This window comes from Tympanuchus pallidicinctus, unplaced genomic scaffold (genome assembly GCF_026119805.1).
Source record: "Tympanuchus pallidicinctus isolate F22 unplaced genomic scaffold, pur_lepc_1.0 scaffold8, whole genome shotgun sequence".
NCBI classification, from domain to species: Eukaryota; Metazoa; Chordata; class Aves; order Galliformes; family Phasianidae; genus Tympanuchus; species Tympanuchus pallidicinctus.
The window spans coordinates 8889164-8894269 of NW_026294802.1; the positions used below are offsets into that span (position 1 = coordinate 8889164).

The 5106-nt window shown below is 39.3% G+C and overlaps 1 non-coding gene across 1 annotated transcript; it reads right to left on the reverse strand.

Annotated features, from left to right (window-relative positions):
* Positions 1-3703: 3703 nt before the first annotated feature.
* TRNAV-CAC (transfer RNA valine (anticodon CAC)) lies at positions 3704-3776 on the reverse strand. Its single transcript has one exon. It is a non-coding gene; the product is annotated as a tRNA-Val (tRNA).
* Between the last annotated feature and the right edge of the window lie 1330 nt (positions 3777-5106).

Below are 5106 nucleotides of genomic sequence, written 5' to 3' on the forward strand. Positions count from 1 at the left end.
TGGACTGAAAAACCTCTTTGTTGTACTGCACCAGGCAGTCACAACCAGATAGTTTGCTGTGTGGGTAGCATACCCATGTGCATGGGTAAATACAGTGTGAATCTTGCTTACCTAGGTGTAGCTCAGGTGAGGAGCTGCTCCCAGTTTCACTTGTGGAAGTAAGAACAAAAGTCTGGGTTGCAACGTCTCTCTCCTCTCCTGACTGCAGATTCCTTTTCAACATTCCTTTTAAAAACAGAATGAAATAAGCTTTGGCTCTCTTGAATTCAATGGCAAAATTCCCATCACTTTTCCCTTGTTAGAAACCCTCATCTTGATACGTCTTTTTTTTCTGATTGATTCAACAAAGCAATGGAAAGAAAGAAGCTGTTCTTCCTCCTGTTGTTTTGCCTGCTGCCCTGACCTAGGAATCTGCACTTGACTTCAGTGCTGAGTGCCTCAGTGCTCTGGAATTTACTGTCTGAAAGGAAACACTGTGATTGCTATAGGACACCATGGGGCATAGGTTGCTTACACAGTAATGTCACTCTTTGGGTCATTGTAAGGCAGAAGGTAAAGGTGACAAGTGGTGTTTATCTGTCAATGATATCTTGTACATGCCTTGAAGTGTCTCCAAGCTGACTGTCCTGGGGAAAAAAGAATGCGCTCTAGACTTTAATCTTTCCTTGTCTTGCTATGAAGAGTAAGATTCCATTTCTGGATGCTGCGTCTACACAGCAAATATTTCTCATCACTTCTCAACAAAGGTCATGTCTTATTTACATAGCAGAAAAGAACAGAGCAAGAAAATCTGTTTCCTAGCAGCCTACAGTGTTAGGTTGCAATTAAACTGAGCTAGCCAGGTGAATCCAGGTGTCTTTCATTTACACTGGAAAGTTCAGTATATACTTAAGATAAAAAGCATAGCCTTCACAAATCAGCTGCGGGCTTGAAAACAACAGATATCCTGAGATGCAGCATTCTTCTATGCTGCATCTTCTATTCTCTCTTGCAAAAGTAGAGTTTGTACATTCTTCTGTTGAATGCTTTTAGGCTTCCATTTGTCATTATGATTGCAATAATTTCTTTGTTATTTTTATTGGTAGAAAAGTTGCTTTTCAGATTATCAGTGATATCAAAAGAAACAAATGTACCAAGATCTAGAATGACCTATGTTAAATAGAGTATATGGCAAATGCAGAAGCTATGATATGATGCAGAGCTATAATGTAATTCCATATAATGTTATTATTAATAATATAATATTTTCTGCAGACACAGAAAACAGGATTTTCAAGATTTCTGTTGGTGGGAGGGGATGTGGGATTGAATGGGACTTGGGCACTGTCAAGCCTTATTCCAGCATCCCCCTGGGAAAGAATGTTTATTGGTTCTTTCTGATGAGAAGGAAGGCTCTATCTACTACTGCATCATAATGATTGTCCTCAGATTCAATAAGTAGCTGTTTCCCAGATGCTCCAAAACTCCAAATGCTATAACTCATGAAAAGTGGTTTTCCCTTAGATAAGTTTTCAAAACGTTGGTTTCTGTATCAATACAAAATGATATATTATTCATTCTTTAGTGAAAATACATAGACACCAGCATACCAGACAGTCCAGCCCCCATCTACGTGGGATGGGAGAAATAATACTTTGCAATTCAGCCATAACTTTAATTATTTTTGTGAATTAAAGCAGTTTCAAATACAAGACTAAAAAGAAATAATCCTAGCAATTTGGTAATAAGAACCATACAAGATGAGAGGCATTTTCAAGATTGACTTGAATTTAAATTTGAAACTTGAATTTTCAAAGTGGAAAGACCTGAGTATGTCATATCCTAGTTGAATGTTGTGGCTACAGGCTGCATGTTATTTTGAGCTGCATATCAGCATTTTGGAGGTTATTTCTAGATTTTATTCTGTGTGGACTTGAAATCCTTTTCCATTTTCCTCTAAATTGATCATTCCTGCTTTTCTCAATATCTGTAAGACATTTCAGTGGAGAGTTCTGATATGGTTTGGTTAAAGATGCATCTCTGACGTCTTGTAGGAATCTGTCCAGATCCTATGAATGGTGACAAGCTGAAGATATTTCTCTGGTAATGAACAGACAGTGACTTGCTATAGTAGAGACTGAAGTCAGTGAGAGAGTTCAGTTCTAGGAATAGCAGCAAATAAGAAGTTATGGATACAGACCTACCAGCTGCAACAGCAAATAAGGGCTTTGGATATACAACCAAGGGAATTTATTAAAAACAGATGAGAGAATAATTTAATCATTTGATGCCTCGGTTAGTTCTGACTGGAAACTGCGGAGGGAGTTGAACAGAGTTAAAAAATGACACTCATGTTTTGGAGAGAAACAACAAAATTAATTGGGACAGTAACGGAGATAAAGGATTGAAAAAATTTATCATTTTTTGGACCCTGAAGTGGCTGAGACAAGGGTTTATGATGGCACGCAAAAGCCGGAGTGTGGTGGGTATAAACTAGTCAGAAGGCATTCACTTTACAGGAGATCAAAACACATGGTCACAAGCCAAGTTAAGGAAGGAGAATATCAAGTTATGAGAAAGGACATTTTTACCCAGAGACATGAGGTAGCTTGTGCAACTGTGAGGGGTGCTTTTAGCAATAGGGTAAATTAATAAAAGAAGGGATAAGGAATACAGAGCCTCTACTTCTTCCTACTGAGGTAGAGGAGATGGGATAGAAAGAAAATGAAGCTCAGTTTTTTTCACATTGTGATTACTATGAAGGATTCAGTTCAATCATCTAGCAAGCAGGCAGACAGCTGAGCCACAAGGAGAGCTGGTCCTTTCATTTGCTCTGGAGTTTTGTATCCAGCACCAAGAGCAAACTACTGCCTCATCTGGTTCAACAGCTTCACAAGATGAGTTACTGTCAAATTAGCTGAGTGATTGTCATAAACAGTGAGTGTATATGACGTGTACTTCAGGAAAAAAAATGGCTAAAAATCCCAGACTCATAGAATGAATCATAAGACACATATACTGACAGAATGCATACAGGTTATGTGGTCAGGTAATTGCAAGAATGCTTAGACATCTCTGTGATCCAGGAAGCCAAAGATCAGAGATGACTAAAATGGAACAAAAACAAATAGGTAAAGAAGGTCAGACACTTTCTTCTTTTCAATTTTTCCTTCTTTTTTAACCAGTCATCAGGCAATTGGAGCAGTTATTGATCAAAATCAACCAGATCTGATGGTTTAAAATAAAAAAAAATAAAAATAAAAAAAATGAAAAAAAAAATCAGTATTCTTAGTGCTGTGGCTGTCCAAAGAGACTTCAAAAAGTAAATCAGAAGTACCTGAAAACTGTAGCCACTATTGACTGACAATGGTCCAGAAAGACTTAATATTTTCTTCTGGCATTAGAGGAAAACACACGTGAGCTTTGTTTTCTCTTTCTGTATGAAGCATTGCAGGTGCTTAAGGCATGTTTTCAGCTAGGAGTTAGACTGAAGCAAATAAAATATGGCTTATTATTTTCTTATGAAATTAATTGTTTTCCCTGCCATAACTATTGCTAAGGTACACTGAGGCATCACAGCCTAAATCTAGTCCAGTGGGTTTTTAAAATTGGATTCAAATTAGCTTATAGAAAAATTGCATCACTGGGATTTTTGGTCAGAGTAGAAGAGAATGTAACAGAATCAACCAGTTTGAACCCCACCTACCAAGGGCAGGGAAAATGATGTTTCTGCCCGGGATTGAACCGGGGACCTTTCGCGTGTGAGGCGAACGTGATAACCGCTACACTACAGAAACCTGGTTGACTTTGGAATAAAATGAGTTATACAACTATAAAGTAAGGCTAGGAAAGAGTGAAATGGTGAACAGATTTTCAGGTGGTTGCTGCTCCACTGTTTCAATTTATTGAAAGTTGAAAGGCTTTTGCTTGCACTCTCAGTGTAACTGAAGAAGTACATGTCTTACAAATACAACTATAATAATGTCATTTTTTTCTTACACATAACCCATATTTTTCCTCTGCTGCCTAATGGATCTCATAGAGCCATTTCAGTTTCTCTAGCCCTCATTATACTCAGGCTAGAATGTATACCAGAGCATCGGTTGACATGTTCCCCTGTGGGGACTGTTAGTATGCTTCCTGCTGGTTTATGCCAACTAGTACTCTTCCATCTCTGCCTAAGCATAGCTCAGAAACATGGCAGCAACCATTCCCTGTGGAAATTTTAGTTTTACTCTGCTTTTTCTAAGGATAGAGAGGAAGTTTGTGCTTTATAGATGAGAGCTATGCTCTTTCACTTGGTGTCAGAGCCAGTGAGTGGCTGGTCTTGTTCAGTAGTTTAAAGATCTTCTCTGAACTGAATATCATTTTCTGGAGTACTTTTCTTCCTATTCCTCCAGGGATCTAAGAGTATGCATTGGTCTTTGATCCTTTCTCACTGTGAAACTGAGATGTCCTCTCTGTATCCCACCTCGTGCTACTCTGTAACTGTATTTATTGTTTCTATTAACAGGAATCTCCAAAAACATAGTTCACAGGACTCTGTGACATATGACAGGTGAAACAAAAAGGAAAGTGTCTTTATGTCTTACAGAGAGTTGCTCAATAAATAGTATGGTAGAGAGAATCAGCAGTTGCACTTCATCTGCCTCTGATTCCATCCAGTGTAGAGTTCAGTGCCTGGATGGGGTCAGAACAAAAGGGGCACAGGAAAAAAATCAGAATCATAGAATGGTCTGGGTTGAAAAGGACCTTAAAGAACACCTAGTTTCAATCCCCCTGGGGCTGCCAACCACTGGACCAGGCTGCCCAGAGCCACATCCAGCTGTGTCTTGAATGCCTCCAGGGATGGGGCATCCACAGCCTCCTCGGGCAACCTGTTCCAGTGCGTCACCACCCTGTGTGTGAAAAATCTCCTCCTATTATCTCACCTAAACTCCTCCGTCTTAATTTTAAACCATTCCCCCTTATCCTATCATTGTCAACCCATGTATACAGCCTTTCCCCCGCATGTTGACAAGCTCCCTTCAAGTATTGCAAGGCCAAAATGAGGTCTCCCCAGAGCCTTCTCTTCTCCAAGTTCAATTTGTAGGCAATAGAAGTCCTTCTCTGCAGGGCTGCTTTTAA